Source organism: Symphodus melops (genome assembly GCF_947650265.1).
Source record: "Symphodus melops genome assembly, chromosome: 4".
NCBI lineage: Eukaryota > Metazoa > Chordata > Actinopteri > Labriformes > Labridae > Symphodus > Symphodus melops.
Genome location: NC_136694.1, coordinates 22036983 through 22061554, shown reverse-complemented (window position 1 = coordinate 22061554; position 24572 = coordinate 22036983). Strand labels below are relative to the sequence as shown.

General features: G+C 40.3%; 1 protein-coding gene across 2 annotated transcripts in view; it reads left to right on the top strand.

Moving 5' to 3' along the window:
* The first annotated feature begins 3333 nt into the window (after positions 1-3333).
* The window catches only part of atp2b2 (ATPase plasma membrane Ca2+ transporting 2), a 112922-nt gene continuing 91683 nt past the window's right edge, over positions 3334-24572 (top strand). For both annotated transcript variants that reach the window (XM_079342105.1, XM_079342104.1), the window contains exon 1: positions 3334-3477. The gene's annotated coding sequence lies outside the window, so the exon portion shown is untranslated. The remainder of the gene's footprint in view (positions 3478-24572) is intronic.

Sequence of the window (24572 nt, the reverse complement as noted above, 5' to 3'; positions counted from 1 at the left end):
TTTGCTCTAATTTCTAGTCTTGTGTAGAGTTAGGCTAACCACCTGCTAATTCAGGGTTATAAATGAACCGCCAATTTTCTCCTGACATGTCTAGCTGTCCTACAAGAAACTGTTTGCAGTAACATGGAACAGGTAAGCTGGTACACAGCCTATAAAAGGCTGTTGACCGTCTCAAGTTTTCCCAGGTTTTCTTATGAAGTCTGTTTCAGCTTGTCCGTTACTCCATCACTTCAGTGAAAAATCCTGCTCTTCTGGCTAGACATGCAACTTTGTGATGTTATTATTCTCCTTAACCAGAAGAAGGTTGGACACGTTTGCAGTTACTGTAAACTGTTTTCTTTGAAGCAATGCAAAGACCATTTATGTCAAAATAAACAGCCACAGTTTCTGTTTCTAGTTCGAGTCTTGAAAATTGTATTGTGTTTTAATACTGACTAACTCGACGTCCATGGACAGGGGTGTAGATCATCCACTGGGTCATCCTGAGATCTATTTTTATGTAATAGTCCTGTTAGTCACTTTCTTGATTGTCAACAAACGTTGCCAGTAGAAAATAATTTAGAAAGCATGGCAGTTCTGTTAAAGGCTTTAAAAGAGAGACTAAATAATCTCACTTGACGCAGTAGATTAAATTACATTGTTCTCCTATAATGTGGGTGACCTTCACTTCTAATGTAAATGTAAGGTATTAAATGTATTTTTAGAAGACTTTGTTTTCTAGTGGATGTTTTCCGGGGGGGCTAACATCCACATGCATGATGCTGTTCATTTGTCTGTGAAACCTGGTTTCACTGGTCTGCAGCCTATAGAGTGAGATGCTGTGTGTGTGTGTGTGTGTGTGTGTGTGTGTGTGTGTGTGTGTGTGTGTGTGTGTGTGTGTGTGTGTGTGTGTGTGTGTGTGTGTGTGTGTGTGTGTGTGTGTGTGTGTGTGTGTGTGTGTGTGTGTGTGTGTGTGTGTGTGTGTGTGTAGTGTGTAGTGTGTAGTGTGTAGTGTGGACCTGTGTGTGCTGATTAATGAAGAGCCCAGGGGGAACTGCTCGGGTATCTCTCAGCTGGGGGATGTTGCTGCATTTTTCTTTTTCGCTGAGAAAAACAATACAAATGCAATAGTATTTTTTCACTGTGTTATTAGGTCTGAGTTGATAGCGCATTAAACCTGCTCTCTTCATTTTGGGGATTTTCTTGTCAGATCAGCAGAGGGAGAAATGAAGGGCAAGAACATGAGAATAGCTGGGGGAAATGAACAGAAGTATGTCGGAACATAAAGAAAGATTTGTACCTCTGTTTTTTTTCTCTAACTGTTTGGATAAATTCTGAAGTTAAGTTCTCTTGGAACTTTAGAAAACACTTTTTTTCCCCAATTTAAATATTACCCATATTTACAAATACAAACAAGATACTTATGCCCTAGTTAAAGTATAAGCACTGTGTGAAGAAATCCTTCATCCCAATTATGCCACTATGCCCTGCTGACAGTTACATAACCTCCCCCATGGTCCTTGGTTGCCACCCTAACCCTGAGCATCACCTCCTTCAAAGGACCCTCCCTCTTTTTATTCAACACAGATACTACTTACCCCTGCTATGGCCCCTATCAGCCCTCCTAACCCAACTTTGTAGACTGATAGGCAGCAAGAGCCAAGCCATCACTGTACCACCTCACATTTTGAATGTTATAGCATTTTACTGTTACTGAATTCCTGCTTCTGTATTGTCAGAGTCATTTCAGTATGATGATTTTACCCCCCCCCCCCCCCCCCCCCCCCCCCCCCCCCCCCCCCCCCCGCCCTCCAGAGCGGAGCAGCATGCTGCTTCACTGGTTAAATATTAAGCACACAGCTCTGTCTCATCCTCTTCTCATCCGTCTCGCTCCCATCTGCTCCTGCTGCTTCATTTGTGCCTCTGCACACCCCGACCCAGGTAAGTGAGTAGCTCTGTGACCCATCTGGTCCTCGACATCACAGCAATACAGTATGCAGTATGTGAGAAGTGAACATGATCCCTGTCATCTGAATGTAACGACAAACAACACAGCTTATTTACACTGCTCTGCAGGGACAGTCAGCCAAAAAAATATTGGCCCAGTATGAAAAAAAAGTGCTTTTTCAGGAATATACATTGACCAACAAAGGCTGTTCTGACCAACTCTGACAACATGGCAACACATGTAAGCTGCGTAATGGAAAAATCTCAATCTCTGCCAGTAAATCAATTCTCAGCACCCAGTGTGTGGCCTAGTGAAGATTGACAGCAGCAAATACTGCCTCAAACAAGAGGATATGAAAAAGACAAGTTATTCTACTTTGGCTGTAGCAGGTGTGTGATCTGACAGGCCACAAAGCAGAATTAAGGTGACATCTGATCATGTCAAAATGGAGACATGTATTGCATAGATTTTCAAAAGATTAACGCCAAATCTGATAGAAAATATGAAGTGGATAGAAATGCCAAGCTCTGTTTACCCAGCTTTTGGCTTACTGTTTCTACCAGAGCCAGAGGGATACTCTTTACACCTATTTTGAACAGTGATGTTGTGATTATTATTGTTTTTTTTTTTTTTTTTTTACTTTTTAACACTTATACAATTAACCATTTCTACAGGTGCACCACAGTGTGCTGAGCTGTGATGTTGCCCCCATTTGTTTTGCAGACTCTCTAAAGTTTTTTTAAAGGGTACTCTGCTGAGCGAACGACTCCATGAAACACTTTCTTTTTCACTATGTTTTCTGCAATAGGCCTGCATGTTCTTTAACGAAAGTCTGTAATAACAGCAGTAGACAAAAGGGCCTGAATTGGTTTAGGATCTAGTTTCAACAGTAAATATAAAAGGATGAAATCACTATCTACTTTATGAATATGGTTTTGTAATTCTAAACCATTAGAATCAATCCCAACAATCACTCAAGTTCATTAATTTATTTTTAATGTTTTTGTTTACTTCAAGACCCACCAGCAAGAAGCCTTTTTTTTTTTTTTTTTTTAATTTATTTCATTTTTCCCAAACTTCGCTCGGAGCTTCTGAGAAAATCTGTCTGTAACCAACAAATCAGCGCAACCAATCACTATCTTTAAACAGCGCTTAACAACGATGCGTTAAAGTACGGTAGGAAATGTGAACAAGGGCGACGGGCATGAAGGAAATAAACTTATTAATTATGTGCTATTGTTTTGCTCTATTATTTTTATAATGTTTCTGAGGCTTTAGATCACAGGCTACTAAAATGAAACTTCCCATTGACCTACATATTACAGAAGCTGTGCGCCAATTTAGTGCTCAGCGCAAAGTGTCAGGGAAGTGCATCGTGACCGACAGAGGGAGTACCTCTACTGTACGTCCCTGCAACAACTCCATATCCTTCATCTCCTTGTCTTCTGAATGCGGCAACTATCATCTTCGTCCTAATGCGCCCGCTCCGGCACCACCACCTCCTCCTCCTCCTCCTCCTCCTCCACTCCCTCCTGGAAGAGCAGAAACAGGTAGGACACACTTCTGCTTTGCAAAAGATCCCTCACGTATCCAGTTAGTTTGGGGTTGGTCCTCTTCGTTGTATTTTATGTTCCCGTCTTAGTTAGGATAGAATGTCATAGTTCTGAGAGTGCGGTTCTGATTTGCACAGTCAATGACAATGGTGTGTGTGTGTGTGTGTGTGTGTGTGTGTGTGTGTGGCATCCGTGGTGAGATGCGTCGGCAGGACTGACACACTGTTGCTACCCATTCTGTCTGCTGTCGTTTCCACGGATACCTGCATGTGTGCGGCAGGTATGCAGTGAGGGATGGATGAAGACACTAGATTTTTACTTGACTCTTGTATTTCATGCATATAATATGCCACACATTCATATTCGTCATGTGGAATCTTCTCTTGAAGGTAGAAAGTGTCACATGGCATGTTGATGATATATGTAGGTGACCTATTTTCTATTCTTCATACTTTTCACTGAGAGCAGTACAACTCGAGCAGACCCTGTCTCTTATATGTGAAGTCCTTGCATTTAAAAAGAAGAAGAAAAAAAATCTGAGTTAAGCATCTACATTTTTACCAATCCTCACCACAGTTTCCAAGTTATTTCCACAGTCCCTTCCTAATAACTAAATGTCCAGGACAAAATATTCCCATTAAATACCACATTTTTACCACTTACCACCAAGCTTTGCACTTTAAAAGAACGAACGTTTTTTTTAAACACTTGGTTAATTATTACAGTTGTAAACCATCATATAATCTAAATAAAAAAAAAAAAAAACGGTCCCACAATCTGTAATTTACTGAGTCTTTAATCACTATAGAGCGAAGTGTGTGATGCACAAGGTAGGACGGAGGATCAGAGGCCTTTCGTGTAGTATTTTGTAAGTGATTAGTTTATATTATAACTGTTATTGATTTATATTGAGTTTTCGGGGATGTTGCAGGGAGCCCCATGAAAATCTTTACAGGTGTTTGTTGAGCAACATGACAGTATTGACACTCTTGTTTTGAAGTGATGAAAAAGGCAGACAATGTGTAGTTACTTGTTCCTGTTGGGCTTTGCAAATGAACTCAATAGTCAAACTTTTCTTAGACCTTCTGCACCATTTGTGTTTCATGTGTGTCTTCAATTCTCTTTGGCAAATATAAAGCACGGTTAAGATATTTTTTTTCTTTAAGGCTCTCTCCTAAATTTGTATTTTAGATGCTTGTTTCTTCTGGCTGAATTGTAAAATTCTGACCATCTGTTGTTGCCAGTTTCAGCAATAAAAAAACCCAAGTAAAATCTGATTATACTCAGCAGGAGACCCCGTTTGAAAGAGACAGGGATATTTATATCATATCATTTATATCACATCATCATCTTTCATCTTCATTTGAAGAAGTGGTAAAAGTCTTCTTACATTGTCCCATAAGAATACTACTGTACCAGTAATGACAGGATTTGTTGGTGTTTGCATTGTTTTTAATTCTGACATCTCAGTGTGTGTTTTGCAGGAAAACTGTGAAAAAAGGGTCACAGTTGTTTTTGTCCTACTAAGGTACCGCAACTCTGAGATGACGGTTGGTAAAGGGAAAGAGTGAACTGTAGAAATGAAAAAAAACAAAAAAAACATGTAAAATAAAATAAAATAACACTTGAATTAATTCAGCATTTGGGTAAAGCTGATAAAACACACACTGTGTAACTTTGTTTACTAAAGCATCCAGACACAAAATACTTCATTAGCTTTTAAAATGATGAATTCTAATGAGCAAATTAGTTTTCTTAATTACTGCTGCTGATTTATTGTTCACCCTGCCTGTCATTTGCATATCATTTAGCAGTATTGGAATTAATTTAACCGTGAACAATTCTCAGTTGGCATGATGTTCCTTATAGAAGAATCTGGACAGATGGATAAAATCAGTCTCTGATTAGGATTCAGTTGTTTCTTCCCTCTTCTCTTCCTCAACCTGTCTCGATCTTACTAAGTTTCACAGCCTGATTACATTTCTGTTGTTAATGGTCTAATCTCAAATTGATAAATGGGTTGTTGTCTGTAGTCCAGATGTTTTGTTTGCAGCTTTTTAATCGATTTAGGATTTAATACTTACAAAGTAAACACGAGAAAATTTCCTCTTTTTTTTTTTTGGTTTTCCAATATTCAACTAATCATTCATATCAATAAGAGCTATCAGGTGCTCTACAGCCTTAGTCTTGCAGTAGTACTGCATAACAACCAGGCGATCATTTTTACATGGCCTTCTTTAAGATGAGATAAAAGTCGCATCAAAACTGCATTATATATAAATTAAAGACTGTTCAAATATTCCTAAAAACACTGAAAGATTGATAATCCTGCTGGTCAACCGCTCCTTTCTAAAATGTAGTCATAGCCTTTTTAACTGTGCCATTTATAGCAACCAGATCACTTAACTGTTTACTGAACCTTTGGATGGCATTGTTGGCAATTCAGTGTTAGCTTGCTGGATTTCTGAGTCTTTGCATAAGTGAACTTTCAGCACTTCCAGTTAAATAATCTCGACCCCTGGGTAAACCTCACAGCCGGGCTTTACAGTGGCTTGTTTGTGTTCTGTGCGTTCTACTCAGGTATTTTGTTCAACAAAGCCTTCAGTCAATCCAAAGGAACTTGGCGGATTATGTTTTCGAAGAAATACACATTTCAACCATGCAAGCAACAAATCTGTGGAAAAATGAGTACTGTAAAAGAAACCTTGCGTCTTAGGCACCTATGTACATATATGCGTTTTATTTTTCTTTCCTACTCCTATTCTCTTGGCTTAAAATTCCTGCCAAGTATGAGGCACAGCAGGTAACTCCTAAGTGGTCACCTAAGTTCCTTCCTGCTGACTTGCTTTTCTGTGTTACACTCGTCCAGATTTGACTGTGCTTACTGGCGTGGCATTCGAAGGGGAAGTTTCAAGTTGCTTTGTTTGAGGACACACAATGTTTGTGAGAGCAAAGGTTCACGTGCAGAGGCAGGAACAAATTGAATCTAACCTGAAATCTGCCAAAAAAACAAACAAACAAAAAAAAGTTCAAAATGTAGTTTACGTACTTAGAAGTAGGAAGAGGGAATACCTCTGATCTTTGTTGGATAACATTTTTATTTTGGAATAATTGAGCTTGATAAAATTGTAGAGGTCAGGTGTCATATTTTACTCTTGTGAAAACCAAAGTTCGTCAATGAAGATCACTGAAAGAGGACATGTCGTGTCGTGACACTGCAGTACAATAGTGGCTGGAGGGGCCCACACTTGAGGGGCAGTTAATTCAGGGGCCCTTAATTCGCCCCAGCTGACTCTAGAATCGCCACTGATAATGAAGCAGCCGTATATCAGCACAACTCAGACTCAAAAACACGGGGAGTAAAACAAAACGTAAGCCACACAGATTCAGTCAGAAGCCACAATGTAGCGAGAGCTGAACACACAGTATAAAAACATCATTCTCTGGTCTAATAAACTGAACACACTCACTTGTAAAACTCATGTCATGATTCTCTTCCCTCTCAAATAAAAATTTAGTTGCAGCTAAATCAGCCTTTGAGGACATGGCTGCATTGGAGACTCTAACCATCCTCAAAATAATACACGAGTATAAACCTTTGTGTTTAGATGCTGGACAGAGAGCATGCCCGTGTTTCCTTTACTTGAACTCTATAATCCTAGATAATTAAACGATATTAAGTCATGTTGCGCTTTAGTCCTAGGGGCAGATAAAGAGAATGATACTTGAAAACACTTTGGACTTTGGAAATGTTGATGATCAGAATTGAATAATGTAGTATTAAGGTCATTTTGTGGATTTCTTGACGTTGTCCTTGTGTTCTCTTTGCTGGCACACGCTATCATGAAGCACACAGTATGTTACCATTTTTCGCAGTACCACATCGAACACTCTGCTGCGTCGCTACTGGGCTCCTTTCAACTCCAAAGATTTTGAACGAAAAAAGGGCAAGAAGCACATTTCATGACATCCATTCCATGGTATATTGTTACAAATCTCATCTCTTCAGATAAATCCTGATCATGCAGCAACGATGTGGATGTGTGTGTAGGATTCTATAGCATTTCTGTTTTGCCTCCTTGATACAGGCTTTAAGAGGATTTAGGCATATCGTCAAGGTCATAGTTTTCTGCAAGGTCGCTTGATAACAGCCGATGCTCCACTGCAGTAACCTTGTTGAAGACTTAATGTTTTTAAAGCCTCTCACTCTTGAAGTAACAAATGACATCAGTAATTGTCAATCTGTGGAGTTACTCACCTCTGCTAGAAGATCAACTGAAAGTTAAATGGATAGGTAAAAATTGGGTGCCACTGTGGGTTGTTTACGATAACATTCATTTTCGACCATCTCTTTTGTTCAGTGCTTCATGATGTCTTGTTGGGAACATGATGTTCTGTTGCTTCCGCCTCCATATCGCTGACGGCCTGTCTAATAAGCTAATGAACTTAACATTTTTGGAGTGCATTTTGGCTTCAAGCGTCAGATCGTATGTCAAGACGTGTGAGCGTTTATGTGAGTTAATGTGTGTGCTTTCCATTTTTTCCACAGCACCTCGTCTGCAGCCACTGGCAACAATTACACCCTTGTGGAATGCTGTTTCTCAGGGTGCATCCATTTCCCCTTAGTTTACCGTAGGTTCCCATTACAGTGTTTCTCAATACAGTAATTCACTGCACAGTTTGTGAAGTGGCTCGCTTTTGACATATAGGTCAATAACACCTTGTTTCTGTTCTTGGTTATGGTTATGTTTCCCCTCCTGGCTTGGATGATAGATAGATGGATAGATGGATAGATGGATAGATAGATAGATAGATAGATAGATAGATAGATAGATAGATAGATAGATAGATAGATAGATAGATAGATAGATAGATGGATAGATAGATGGATAGAGCGAGCGAGCCATCGATCCATCGAGCCACTGTTCTGATTAAACCCTAAAAAGGCAAGTGTGGAAGTACTTGTATTATTCACAGCTTTCACTTTACATCACACAGTTATGGAACCGCCCTTAGGAGTGTAAGAAAGGCCTACTGCTGAACGCCAAGGAGACATTATCAGTCACAGTTGCCACCTACGTGTTTCAACCAGTTTGCGCTGATTCAATCCTGGTTTGGATATCTTGTCAGATCCTGACCCAATTAGCTAGATATGGAATCGGTGTCAATGGGCCGACCATAAACTTTCAAGGGGTGGTGGTAGCATTGCAGTGTATGACGCAGCTGACATAATAAAGCATTTATACATGCACCATACCAAAGAATACAATATATAGATACATGTATACATATCATATTCTATATCTATGTTAAATATTCCACTTTTTCACCTAAATGTCTCACAGGCGGATGAATCTGAAGAATCAGTTTCTATACGTCTGGGAAAGATGGAGTTTTGTTTCTGTTTACACAGTCAATCCAATGTTCCCCATCACTGTTGGGAGAGGCAGTTCAAGTATTCAGTGGCAGCCCTCATCTAAGTATAGTTCTGTGTGTGTGTGTGTGTGTGTGTGTGTGTGTGTGTGTGTGCGTGTGTGCATGTGCATGCCCATGTGTGTGTGAATGGATCTGTGTGTGTGTTCTAGTGTGTGACATTTTTGGGGGGTACTGTCTATTTACAGCTAAGCCTGTGGGAGATGTCCAAGTCCAACAAGGAAGGGCAGGGGGGCATGGGAAGACCTCCACTCTGCCTCGTGTGTCATCCTTTGCTGTTTCGTCTTAAAGCACTGTGTGTGTGTGTGTGTGTGTGTGTGTGTGTGTGTGTGCTGACTGTATTATGTCAAGCTTGCTGAAAATAGTCTCAGTGTTAAAGGGAAAGAATATAAAACTGCTGAATGATCATGAACAACCACAATTGTTCGGAGGGAATTGTCTAACAACATTATCTTTGTGGCTTCCCCAGTTATTTACAGGGTCAAATACTTTCTCTTCCACTGATTGGGAATCATTATTTTTAGAGAGGGTGAGAGTTAGGGCTTGAGAAAAGAAAAGACATGTTAATACACACTTATTTTATTTACCTTATGGATGAATGTTCCAATATTACCAAGTTAAGTTTACAAAAACAAATGCATTGGTGTAAGGGCTTCAAATAATCAAGAAAGGCGCATTTATCGGTCTGGTCAAGACATTTCTGAGAAAGGATTTTTTCACTACACTTTTCAGCCCTACTGTCAGCTGTGCAATATTTTTGTTATGGTTGTTGTTTGGTTTAGTTTTGAGTTTCTGAGTTTTGATTTCTTGTTATGTTTCACTTCCCATTTCCCTATGGTGTGTTTCCCAGTGTGTTAGCGTTTCCCAGTTTGGTGTTTAGTGTTTCTTAGTTTAGTCTGAAGTGTTTTCTGTTTTATTTTGTAATATCTTGTTTAGGTTGCGTTTCAGTGTTTAGGTTTTACTTTGTAGTTGTCCTCAGTGTTTCTGGTCTTGTGTTCATTGCTCCTCTGTGCGTTTTCCCTCCTGTCTGATTGCTCTGATTGTCCTCACCTGTGTAACCACTCACACCTGTGTTTGATTACCCCTGTGTCTATTTAGTCTCTGTGTTTCTTCCCCTCTGTGTCGGCTCATTGTGTCTTTGGTAACCTGTCTGATGTCGGACGTTCCTGGTCAGTGTTTTCATTGTCTCCAGTGACTTCTGTGTTTTCTCGTTTTGGATTCTGTTTTGGAAAGTATTTTTTGTTTCGACCTTCTAGTTTAAATGCATCGGGTTTTTTTGTATTTTCTACTATTGGATTCTCCTCCTTGTGTTTTTTCCCCCTCGAACCCATGACCATTTTACCATGACACTCCTTCCATGTGTCTCTGTTGGCATGACCGTGCTGAAATACCTGACGATGCTTGGTTTGCTTGAACCGGTATTTTGATGGACTGCCATTGGGTTTGAGCAGTGGTAATCTTTTGTTCTAAATTGGGTCTAAGAGTGGATTTCTGTAAAAGTCTAGACTAACCCGCATTACATTTCCTTATGCACATTTAAAGAAACACAGACGTGGCTCTGTCTGTTTGGCTAGACGGGTTGGAAAACTTCTGTCATAGTGTGCGTTTACCCATCATTGTAAATGTCACTAATGACAATGAGCTATAGACATGTCTATGGCTATCACTTGACTAATCTACAACAAACAATGTAGTCCTGTGTGTGTGTGTGTGTGTGTGTGTGTGTGTGTGTGTGTGTGTGTGTGTGTGTGTGTGTGTGTGTGTGTGTGTGTGTGTGTGTGTGTGTGTGTGTGTGTGTGTGTGTGTGTGTGTGTGTGTGTGTGTGTGTGTGTGTGTGTGTGTGTGTCCTTCCTGCTAAGAAAAAAAGGGAGCAACAAGAAGAAATTCGGCTAGTCTCACAGATGACTGAAAAGAAACAAATTATGACAAATGGAACAATATCTATTTGTTGTTTTTTTTGTAACTCAGCTCCTTTTTTTTTTAACTATATTTTGAAAGCTTGAGCCATTGATCATTTAGAGAGCTTAAATGAAAAAAGGGTCTGGACTTGTTAAAAAAAACAACAACATTTATTCCATTAACATCCAGCTTCATTTAATGCACTTAGATTTTTTTATATGGGACAGACTTGTATGACGTTTTTGGGGCAAGAGTAAAAAATGACATATGGATATATTTTGGCCAATATCTTTGTTGGATCGACAGAGATGCAGAGAGAGAGAGAGAGAGAGAGAGAGACACACACACATTTATTGTGTTGATCCCTTAAATGCAATTCTTAACCACTTGTAGAAATGATAATAAAGACAGGATGGTCACTCAACTCGAAAGTAGAAAAGTAAGAGAAAAAAAAAACAACACAAACAAAACCTTTTGCTTCTGCAGAGCACAAGGGATCCCTTAGAGAACAAAGTTAATCGCTGTCAATTCATCAGAAAAGTACTTTCAAGTTCAAGTGACTGCTTAACTGTGTGGCAGTTTGTGCTCTTATTACAACCGGCCATGCTAGCAGGTTCTATATACACACCACCAGCTCTGTCCCTCCCTCTCTCTCTTTCTTCATCTCTCCCTCCCTCCCTCCCTCTCTCCCTCCCTCCTTTCTTTCATTTGTTCTAAGGACAGAGCCCGAGTGTGGAGCTTCTTGGTCTTGCACTTTTCTCATGCTGTTCAGCTTTTCGGCCGTTCAAAATGAGTTTGTGTAAAGTAAATACACCGATCATGCCATGTGGAAAAGCTCGATTGGGCCTGCTGTCTTCTCCAGCTACAAGCTCTCTTGGTTATATTTAGTGTGGGGACAGGCCACCCTGCTACTGCAGCTATCATCAGCACCAAAAGGGATATCTGGGAAAACAGTACCTTGCAGTGCAACCACATTTTCCTCTCCCTACTGTTTGGCTGTAAGTAAACCCTTTTAAAACAATGGCTTTTCTGTTGAATTTTAATCACTGGATTTTGGCACTGTGGAGGGAGCACAAAGGGATTAGTTGGTAGCAGTTACAATTCACTTTACATGTAATGAAGTACTTCAGTTTATGGGATCCTTTCATGTGGTTCCAAATGATATTTCCTCTAACCACTGTGGTAACAGTCAACCTCTTTTTTTTTTTTCCCTCTTTGTATCAAACTTTTTGAAGCGACCATCGGCTCCAAACTGTCATATCAAACGAAAAGTGGGTGATGAAGGGAATACTTTTGATGCAATCAGTAAATAGGAGACGATGTTAAGACCTTGAGGCTTTAGAAACATCAAGTTGGTCTTTGGTAGCTTTTTGTTTAAACGGCTCAATTAAAACAAGCTTAATGAAGCCCAAGGTGTTGCAAACAAAGTAAGAGACTTTGAGTTTCAAGGCTTTGCTTTTTAATCCATATTTTTTTCCTCTTTTTTGAACAGCCCTTTGTCTTCAATGTGTTTAAATAGGGAAATTCTGCAGTTGAGTGAATACTAGTCTGCAGAGATAATATGTACACTTTCAGTTACAGTGGCAGTAAGGTGGGGGGTTAGGAGATGGATATGCTCATATTTGACAGAGGCAGCAGAAAAAAAAAGTCATGGAAAGTTTAAAAGGGTGTTTCTCATCCCTGAATAAGAATGTCAGAGAGAAGGCAGTGTTTACAAAAAAAAAGAGCGGGAGACAGGATGGTGGAAACATCTGGAGAAACAAGACCAGTGCCAACCCTTTGACAACATGAGGGGGACTGGAAGTCTCCTGAGAGGGGCTTTAACACACACTCTCACACAGTACACTCACAAACGTGTGTTTGTGTGTGCGTGTGTGAGCACACACCAGAGGCAGATGATAGTATGAAGAGATTACGTCACGGATATTAGCTGAGTCAGTGGCCATTCGACTTTATATTGACCAAATGTCATAACCTCATTTCTTTTATACATCTTCAGGATTCACGGTGCTAATTATGGCAAGTTGTAATGTGATTTGCAATATTGGGCTTAATTCATTTCCTGCCTGAACACAGCTCACCTGCTGCAGTCCGCTGTGACCTTTTCAAAAGACATCATGTGGCTACATGTTCTGTCTCTGTACATCGTAATCCAATCTGTAGGTATACTGTAGGCCAGATCCTCAATGTCAACAGATGTTGACATGTGATTGTTTTGAAACCCATCATCAACCATAAGATCCTTTTTTTTTTTACCATTAATATTTGTTTTCAACACGTCACGTCTGTGATAGGGATGTGCATAGGGCAAGCATAGATTGCGAAGAATAAGAATGTGTGGACGATCTGCCAATGCAGAGAGATAACTGGACATATTCTATCCATTACAGTTCTATGCTCACACGCAGACCTCGCCAAATCACACTGTTTGCTTGTCTACAGATAAACGAATCACAGAGAACTGTAACCACTGTCTGAAATTGTGTTCATTCCCTCTCCCCTTTTGCTTCACAACAGAGTAGGATTCATGGCTGAAAATGAAATTGAAAGTCAAGAGTAGGTCCCTTGAAGGAGCGCCATCTTGTCTTTTGGATCTGCTTTTGATTTTTCCTAGTGACAGTTTGGACACAAAAAAAACTTGTTGTTGCCTTATTTGTTTTGGTATGTTGGAAGTCAGACAGCAAGGAGATGAGCCTCACTGCAGTCAATATAGGCAGATCTAATCTTATTTCAATAGTTAACGTCATTGTTATTATGCTCTCTCATGGTTCTGCTGCGTTATTAACACAACTCTCCATATGAGGCTCACCCGTTATGGTAATAGAATTGCGATTAAAACTTAAAAATAATTGAATGATTATGAATAGGAGGAGGTGCTGATGTCAGCGAGGATTTATTAAACGATTCATTAAAACCAGGATAACAGTCAAACTAATATAATGTCACTTCTTCTCTTCATGACAATGTGTTACAAAATAATCCCAATCTATATTGTGTTTAAATTGTCTTATTTTGCCGTTCTTACCAGTCCAACCCTTCCATAATGAGTGCCATAAAGAGTCAATGGTCATATCTCAGTATAAGGGCTTGCGAAAATGCTCAAGAGCACCGAACACACCCGAGGGCACGGAATCGAGAGCAGGGAGATGATGGAGTTGAGGTGTAGGGTCAGGGTGGAAGATAGCGCTTGTAAAATCAGGAAGATTGATAGGCCAATTTTGTGGACACTAAGACCCCCAGCACTAGATATTGTGTGTTTATTTATCAGTATGTCTGTAGAATTGGCACTTTGAAATCATCCCTTCGTCCTTACTACAGGGGAAACAAAGCAGCTACGTGGATTCTTCCCACCTGGATTTCCCTCTCCATCGTTCTGTCTCTACATTATTACTTACTCTCACTTCCACCTTTTTTAACTTTCCTTTTTCCCCACAAGTAGTGGATTCAGTTCGGTTTACAAATTTAATGTTGATTATTTTTACATAGTTCTGCCTTTTGGTTCACTTCGATTGACCACAATTTGTTGTGGATGTGCTTGATAAAAATGAAGTCAGTGGAGTTCACCGACCAATGGTCTGCAAGTAGTTCTTGTTCTCAACCTAATAAATGTTACTAGCCAATCAGAAACACAGCGGGCGGTTTTTGGCAACACTGAAACTGTGGGATCTAGCGATGAAGCTTGTTAAGCTATAGGTGCGCTGTTTAGGTACATTTTCTGCTCATATGTTCAGCACCTGGACAAATGAACTAGTTACCTAAGTAACTGAATTACCATATATGTCACAGGTCTGTACACTGCACTATGCAGGTGATAAGAGAGCGAGGACAGGCAGAGGTTTGTCCACTGTTCTCCTGCTGCTTTTTGCCCATGTGTGTCGGCTCTCTCTTGCTTTCACTGCGCCGAGATCTGAAGTCTCCGCCCACATGAGGCTCACCTGTTGTGAAAATGGGGACACAAGTGCAACTTTTTTAAACCAGAGTTTTGTCTCGTTGGACAGAGCCCCCAAAGACAATCTGTGCGCTAACCGGTCCCAACTTTGGCAATTATTTACAAGCAGCGCACTGTCAGCCCTCTGTGAGCGTGCAGGAGCGGGGAGTGTGTCAAATATGTTTGATATTTACAGCTCCAGATCAGGGGAAGCCGCGACTCGATCGAGAGCAGTTTAATAATTATAATCGACACCACACACTTGAGGATTCTTGAGACAAAAATTCGGATACGAAAATCCCTGAATCAAGCCCATTACTCGGTCGTTGTGGGGAGCAAATCAGATTACAAATTCCAGAGCATTTAGTCTCAAGAAATAGCAATGAGATGTGTCTGAATGTTTACTAGTGATATCGACATAGATTGTATAATTTCAATATAATCTCCTGGAGAATCTCCTAATAGTGTCTCTGGTACAGCAAATTCTCACTGATTTCTACAGGAGCAGTTCAAAGGAGTTTGCTTTGGGAGAAACTCGTATCAAGACTAACAGCTAACTAACAATCCAATGTCACAGGGAAGAACATATTTGGGGTGTCAACAACGGTGAAACTGCTCGTTATCTTATAATATAAAATCACAGCACAGCCACGTCTTTGTACCTGTGTCATCGGCAGTGTGTAGGAAATAATGGAAAACACAGCTTGCTCTTTTCTTACACAAGTTTGAAAAGAGTGAACGGAAAAATCCTGTTCAGTCAGTGGAAATAGCCCCTGAGAGGAAATAACTTGACCATGCTAATGCTGGGTCCAGAGACGAGTGTACCACATCCATTAAAGGGCCAGGAGAGAGATACAATCAATGAACCCACGCACTCAGTGCACCAAAGAACAGTGCAGGATGGAGCAGAGTGAGGAGCTACCTGCACGCGTTCCTCACTCACAGTTTCTGTTCCACAGATGTAAAAAGACACAGGAATTCGTTTCTGCCTGCATTCTTGATTCCTGCTGGTGCTGAAGGATTGTGTCCATTGAATGCATTGTATCTTAATACTGCCTTCACTGCAACCTTTTTTTTTTAAATAGCTAGCTGCCCCAGTCTGCTTGGGGGGTTACTCAGTTCAAGAGATATGTAGGAAGAATGATGTGAGGAGAAAAAGATAAGATAAGGGAGCCACACGGGAGGTTAAGGAACCAAGCTTCTTAAATCTTCACATGCACATCAGGGCATTTTATATCTACATTTTAAATAGATTTCTTTATAGTTGTCTTTATTTTGCACTTTACAGTAATGACCAGGGGAGAAAATGATTCTAAGGGCTCATAACTGAAAGGACATTGAACATGTAATTTTGTTATATTTTTTCATGGGGCCAAAAATCTATGGCCACAGTGGTCATTATAGAAGTTGTACGAGACCCTAACATTTAGGGCTTGAAGAGTTTTGTCCAACTTAAAGTTGGTTGATCTTTGGATATTTTCTTTATTAAATGAGCAAATGTTCAACTATTGTAAAACATAGTCTGACGTCCCCCAGAGCCTGGGGTGTGTTATCTTAATATTGGACACCAAGCTCTTGACTTTGACAACAGCCTGAAGTCCAAACTAAGGATTAACGCTGCTCAAACAAACCTTTTTTTTTAACTATCCCATGACCTCAACAGACAGAGCTCGCTACCTTTTGACCCTGACATGGGTGTGTCATATGTCTGCTCATCTAATGCATTTCAATTTTCATTATTTTAATAGCTCTTAATACTAGACTTCACCTTAACTTTGTTTTTTGGCAATAGCAATATTGCTATGTGCAAAGGGTGGTAGTTGATGGTATTGCAGCACAATAAAGAAGAATGAGTTTCCTTTCATGTGAAACAAAGCCTTTTATCAAGTTTGGGCAGGAGCTGAGTGAAACCACGGCAGGAGCCTGATCCCGGCCTCACTGAACTCTCTTAACTCTTGTCTGTCTCACTCTGTGTTATATTCTGGGACTTGTCTTTTTGGACAGTAACGGTGCTATGGAAAAGAATTTCCCCAGGGGGACAATAAAGTCAATTAATTTATTTAAACCAGACATAACTTGACAGTTGACAATCACTTTTATGTTCTATAAATCCAGAAACACAGAAACACGTCCACATACACACAAATTCAGTTCAATTCAGACCTTTATTGTCCCTGGAGGAAACATTTGATTTACAGCACTTGACAAAAATTCAAAGACACAACACAACCTGTTGACTTCAGCCTCTAATAAGAAAATGTATCTGTTCAAAATTCCACTGGATAGCAATACAAATGAAGTCCTGTTTAAAAGTGCTGTCAAGGTTTTAAAGATGCATTTCTTGCACCAGGAACATTTGAACATTTGTATGTTGCTCTTAGCCCTCGGCAGCTTGTACCTCTGACCAGAGAGGAGAAGAACACATTCCTCTAAGAGAGCCCGGTCAGAGCTGGCCAAGATTATAGATTATAGGCTCAGAATATAGACAATGCAAGGTAACCAATGTAGAGAAGCTAGATTGGGTTGATGTGATGTCATCTGGTACAACCAGTAAGAAGCAGACAAACAGTAAGGTCCTTTACCTGCATTTGTAAAGTGTCTCGAGATAACACCTGTTATGAATTGACGCTATACAAACAAAGATTGATTGATTGATTGAGCTGATGTATTTACGACTAGCTGGAGGTGAGACAGTGATTTGTTGGCGATACTAGAAAAGGGGGTGTTAATGTTGAAAATGAAGACAGAGATAGGTATGTTACTTCCTGTGATCTGGTAAAGGTTGGCATTTGTTTGATAACATGTTTTCTTAGTGAGCAAGTCTTGCTAATTCTGGATTCATTGATTAATGGGTCTATTTAGGAATTAGCACATACTTGATAAATGAGACTGGCTGAGTTTATTGTTGCTCTATTTGAAATTCTACTCGGTTAAAGAGCTACAAGAAAATAAATAACATTTTTAAAAAAGATTTTTGGAAGTTATGAATCATTTTTAAATTGTATAAGAGAAGCATCTCTATTTTTACCAAAATTGATTTTTTTTTTATTCTTTTTTTTTAGCACCTCTAATTGTATGTTCTATCTCTTTTACAGTAGCTTTCATGTGTGTGTTGTCTGATTGGTGAATGCAATGTGGTCGAGCTCCTTCTTTGGCCCCAGCTAAACTGAGGTCACTTTTGCTTTTACTTGCTGACTTTTACAACAATAAAGTCCTCTGGAATAAGAAAGCAGCCACATTTTGTTCACCTCAAATCCCCCTGTGTAAGAGTTGCATTTAACATAAAAAGGAAAGCCTATAGCTCAAGGCATGTACAGATGTCAGGCATACATGTTTTATGTGAAAGGGCCATGCCACAAAGACCTCAACTCTTATGTAATAGTGGAACAAAACGTTGTGAATGAAAACCCTGACTTGCTCCCAGCCAATCCAACATGATTCACACGTACTAAATGTGCCGCATATCTGCTGCTCTGTATTGTTGCTTATGGTGCTAAAGATAGCCTCGACGTTAAAGGCTTGCTGCTGTGCATTCATTCTAAGTGTTGGTATTATCACAGAGCTGCTCATTGGGGTATGAGATGATGTAATGCTTTTAAGAGGTCATGAAAGATGTGTCACGCAATGGGACACCGGTGACATTTAAATAATTAATTTTTTTCACATTGGAATCTAGACCTTCTTTTTCACATACCAGCTTGAAAGATGTCGTGTCTACTACTTTTAGTTAGAGAAATGGATCTACTAGTTCGAAGCTGAAAGGATTAGTCATGTCTATGGTAGATGATTGTTGCATTACCATGTGATTTCCAAAGCTTTACAACTGTAATGCACCGTAATGTTAAAACAATTACAGAAGGGGTATTCAATTTAGATTCATCGAGGTTCTAAGCTAAAGTCAGGAATATCAGAACGTCCAAAAACTGGCTAACACTGCGGGATAATCGGGCCGATTCCTCCCTCCCAACGATCGCAGGGTCGCTCCCAACTCAAGGCTGCTCGGAATGAGGATCTACCCAGATTATTTTGTAGTGTAAGTGGAACAAAGATCCAATCTCAACCTCGATCTGCTCGGCAGTCGTTGAGGATGCCCCGATTTATTTCAAACATGTTTGATATTTTACTTATTTAGGTTTTGGTTTAACATGGCGACACAGATCACCAGTGCAACACTTTTCTAAAACCTTTCATCCAAAAACGTATGTATCAACTCTCCAATCTACAACGACTTTCACTTCCTTCTCGATCACCAGCTGCTGCCCCCCTGGAGTCCGTTGGAGCTTTCAAATGAAACTTTATTAACAATTGTCGATGCTCAGTCCCAAATTCACTAGCACAGTGTGAGCTCTCAGGTCATGCCCAACAATCGGGTTGCACAGTGTGAGCAGATAAATCTTGAGGTCTGATCGTGCGTCGTAAACGATTCATTCATACTATGTGAGCTGACATGCCACCCTCACTTCGATACATTTGGGGAAAAATCTTCCAGCGTGAGCCAAGCTTAAATTGTGATATGATTCAGTGTCTTATGTTTGAAGGACTCTTGTAGTCAATGTTGTAGTAGACCTGTGGTCACTTTATCTTGTTTAGTGAACTGAGCCCGAGTTACACAAACAAGTTTAAGAGACCATTGTTGATCAGGGATTGTGTCAAAATTCCGCATGATCGAGAGTATTGGGTTCTTAGTTCATTGGTTTTCTGTGTCCTCAAATGACACGTGAGTTGATGAAATCACTCCAAAACTGTGTTTTGTCTCATAGTGATGTTTGACGTAGCCCGCATGTATTATGAAAAAGAGCATCTTTTTTTTTCATGGCGACTTACATAAATGATAGCAATAATTTAGAAGATAGAAATGTGGCCATGTAGGAGATACTCAAAATAGTTAGAATCTATCGAGAAGAAGCATGCAATAGTCTCAGAGTGTGTGAATATTAAAGAGGCTTTGGTTGGAAGTATACTGCTGGCGTCAGATTTTAACTTCTAATAGCATCATTATAGATTCATCAGGGACATCAGTAGCCGTTTATTCAAGCATCATGTTGTTGCTGCATCATCAGCCTTATCAAAGTTCAGATCCGAACATCCTCCCTGTCCTCTTCCTCCTTTTCTGTTCCCCTCCCTTTGTAACACTTACCTCCTCCTTTTTTTTTCTCCATCACCTCTTCTTTTCTCTTTCACTTCCCTCTTCCTCTCATCTTTCCATCCTCTACCACCTCTTCTTCTTCTCCTTGTCTTTCTTCCCTCAGTTTGCTGCAGTGCATCACTAGCAGGCACATTAACATCTCATCTCCATTAGCCAGCACCGTCCTGCCCTCTCTTTGCTTTTAACTACTTTCTGTTTTCTCCTCTTTTCCGTTCTATACCTGCATTGATACTACTGCCACTCTCCCTTTTAATAACTATACAACGTCTAGTGTTGCCTTTACATGTTTTCTTCTGCAGCAGCAATATTTTTTTTAGCAACCTGTCATTCCCTGTCTTTTTTTCTGTCCACATTCTTTTACCTTTGCATGTAATCATTGTGATTTAAGAGACCAACTCCTCTCCTCTCTCCTCTCCTTTCCTCTCCTTCTCTCCTCACTTGTGGCAAGCTGTGCTGTACTGTTTCAAGGGAGTGAATGCCCTTGGTTTGACCGTGAGGTAGACATGGGCTGCCGCTCTGCAGTAGCAAGCCAATGAGTGAGCAGCTTGCTTTCAGGGTGTATGTGTGTTCATGTTTCCGTGTGTGTATTTGGATAATAAGAGATGGAGAGAGAAAGAAGCACAGCCTGCATACTGTGTGTGAGAAAAGTGTGTGAGACTTGGGTGGCATCACTCTGTGTTAGTTGCCTGATGTAACCAACCCAGACATGTCTGGTTAACATCCAGCCCAGGCTACCCATCCTCTGAAGCTCAACACTAAATTAGCCTCATCTCTCCTCTGTTACTCTTCATCACATGCTCCCCGGGACTCTCTTCTCCTGAAGAGAGTAAAAGCTAATGGTTTTTTTTGTTTGTTTTTCACATTTGCCTTCTATTGTTTTTCACACTAGCTCATCTAGCCAGTTTTAAATCATGAACGGATGTTGAGATCTGAAAAAAATGGATAGTGACAGATTGAAACATTGTGTTACTCTGAAGGACTGCGACTCTGATCACTTCTTTGAAGGTTTCATTAAAGATCAGCCGTTTCTCTGTCCCTCCTGCTGTCTCTCACCCCTCTCTGTGTGCTTCTCTGTGCCCTGTCCTAAACGGTCTTAACTTTTAACTTTTGAGGTGTAATGATGATAGATAGCATTTAAGTTAAAATTGTACTGTACACAAACTCCTTGCTATCATTGTTGTGTTGTAAAGAGTTTGATTATGCTAATCCATTCAGCTAAACTTGTAACCGTTTGCTGTCGGTTGATTTTCCTGCTCTATATCAGTCCTTAGCTTTGAAAGGGCAGAGTATACTGAGTGTGAACGTGGATGAACTCATTTTTCAAACAAACTTATTTTGTCGGCAAAGGTCTATACAGCTCAGGATTACAATCTTTATTGGCCGGTTATGTGAATAACATTACGTTCTTAGTCAATCCAAAACAACACAGATTAAAGATGTTGTTTTTGTGCTTGCCTAAAAGCCCAAATCTACTTGGTGTGTGTTTGTGTTGTGTGTGGAATGTTGTACTGTGTGTAGCTTATGTGAGCTAGCATTTTTTTCTGAGTGCCAGGCAGATCAGTTGCATAGCAACAAGAACTTTTTGAGCTTTTTGAGGGCAGGAAATCTTTCACCAGTGGAATGTGTCAAGCACAAGAAGAGTGAAAATGGAAAGAGAGCTACATAGTAAACAGACCCCAAAATGCACATTTCCGAGTTAAAACAAGAACAGATGAATTCTTATTCTTCCTCCTAAACTCAAGCAGCAGAGAAATATCTGATCAATATTGCAACAAATGTTGTCTACGAGTGTCTTCACACCTTGAGCTTGTTTTTTTTGTTCCAATTGCAGATGATCAAATTATACATCGTTGCATTATCTCTGTGGGTCATTTTTGTGATCACACTTTAATCTCATAAAGTGTGCTGAAGCGCACCAATGCAGGGCTGTCAGCACACAATTATGGCCCAGTCTCCTTTCACCACTGTGTAGGTAATCAAGTGTCATGTGTACTAGTCGCTCTTTGAGCTGGTGGGTGCCTCCAAGATGCTAGTTAGCTAGTCAAAACATGAACAAAATGAGTCATGTGTTGACTTGGAGCAGGGAGGAGGGCAGATGTTTGACACCACTCACTAGGGATGTAAAGATTCACTTAACTCTTGGTATGATTCACAATACTGGGTTCACCATACAATTCCCTCACAATTTCTTTGACAAAATGTGACTAAAGACAAATTATGTCTAGAAAAGATTCCTTTAATTTTTTTCGTAAAAACCCCAATACACTTCTTCATCTCTTCGGCTCTTTCACTCGTTTGGGCAGGCTGGGCTACAAACCTGCTTCTTAGTACGGTTTGGTCTCTGCAGCTGCCATGATAGCGCCTGCTTGTTACAACCAATCTGCTCTACAGCGGCTGATGCTCACCATATTACTGACAGGGTCCGAAATTAACTTTTTGATTCACTGGACAAGGTGGCAGGGAGATGAAAGATACAGGCCAAACATGAAGGCCTTATGTTCTGTTGAATCAATCACAGATTTAAGTTTAAAGTTAAATTAAAAGGGGCACGTTTGTGTTTGTGTATGTGTGTTTGTGGTTGGGCTGAAATATATGTTGGTGCCCTGCAATGCTCACAGTCATGAGAGCAGAGGGAGGAGCAGGGAGCGGCAGCTACATGAAACACGCTTAATACTCATAGCACACTTTTTATGACTTTCCTGTGGCGGATAGTCCTTTGAAATGTACTCACCAAACAGACAATCTACCTGCATTTTTGCGCTTGGTGGGTGTAAATTTTGGATCCTGTATATACTGCGACTCATTTTTCAGAGTATCGATGTGAACATTGACACCTTTGAATCGATTTTTGACTGCCTCACGATTAATCTTTACATATCTACCACTAGCAAAATTACAGAAGTTAAAAAATAGGAAAATCAGTGCATGAATAAGGGGACCTTTTGACCTCCTGCTTGTGTTAAGGTTTCACATCTGACCCTTAAAGCTGTCCCATTGACCTCAAAAGTAATTTACCGTGGTATAAACAAGCCAGCCACTGAGCACAGAGGCAACACCACAACTGCATGTGAAGTCCCTTCACCCCACCTCATGTTCAGATGAGAAAACAATGGCAACTGCACTGATCCCTAAACTGAATGCAACTTTGCCCCTTTGGGAACATTTTGGCTTACAGCCAAATAAAAAAGAAGAACCAGCTCAAATAGATGATGCAATTTTTTTAATTTGCGCCCAGAAGTCCTCTGAGAAAACGACAAAATGCATCAGATTTGAGCATCAAATTTAAATACTGCAGACAGTGGACAGCGCCTGGTGCTGAAAAAAAAGCACCGTCACAGCAACAGTTATCACGACCAAAACCTGTACAGTACGATTGGGCTACAGAATACACAACAGGCTTTGGACTTACTTAATGTGAAACTGGCCCAAAATCAGTCAGGTCTGTATGTTTCCAACGTCCGTGCAGCAAATACTCTTTCTGGCACTGATTCATGACGAAAATATAAAGTTAGAATAGTACTAATCCTGCAGACCAGCCAGTTGCTGATCACTGATTCACGAACAAATGTTTTGAATAAAAAAACAAAACAAAACGATGATGGAGTTTACAACGCTAGCCATCCTGGATCACTGCGACAGGCCCACCAACCCTGAAACACAAATTCCTCAGCTAAACAATCCACCTGGACAGAAGTCTTTGAACTAAGCGAGGTGTTGAGCCAGTAGATGTTGATTCCAGAGACGCTCTACTGATGTTGAATTGGACGAAGACGATGATTAGCGTCGCCTATCACCATGTTTATGCTGATTATCAGTTGTAATTGAAATCTTTTTCTTCTTCTTACCATTTCTACATCTACTTCTACCACTTCTACTGCTGCTGCTTCTGTTGCTGCTGCTCATACCTCTACTAATGGAGTGTGATGAGTCAGCCAGTTATATTTACCAGTTGCTACGTTGATTGTGTTCTCGCTGCAAACCCCTTCAGGGTTTGATTGGAAGCGAGCCGAGACCACCTCTTCTTGGCGATCTCTGCTCTCCTGCTTGTTTTGTTCTGCATCAGAGTGTGATTGCTCGTGTTTACATGTGTCCAAATGAACCGAGCCAAGGGAGAAAGCCCTCCCTGTGTCTGAAATAAATCCCCAAACGATCCAGGTTGTTGCACTTGAAGGCGATAATTATCAGCAAAATGCATCTCTTTCTTTCTAAAAAGTTATTTCAGCAGCTGATGGAAATGACGGTACATTATCGTAGACTTTCTGTTAGTCTTATCAAACACTCATCAAAGCACTGTACTGCAGACTTGCTTCTTCCACACCCTGAATGCTTAGGGGCACATGAGTGTAGTCATGTTGTTAACAGAAGTCCTTTAACAGAGAGACACTTGGACAGAAGCTGTGAGAAAGCAGGGGAATGTCAGTTGAAGTTCACTGCAACAAAAGTAATGGGAAAATAAAGTCCTCGAATGTTAATTAACATGCATAAAACAGTAGGTTAGTTAACAGAACTTCTTGTTTTTGAGAATGGTTCGGCAGGCTGAAAGAGCAATCTGGGAAATGCTTTCAAAGAAAACATGAGGCTATTCAAATATTCTTTTTTTTTTGAACATGTGTTTGAACTCTTTGAGGCTGCGTGAACGTGATGTTCTGGGCTGCAGAGCTGCAGAAAGTGGCTGCAGTAAGAAGT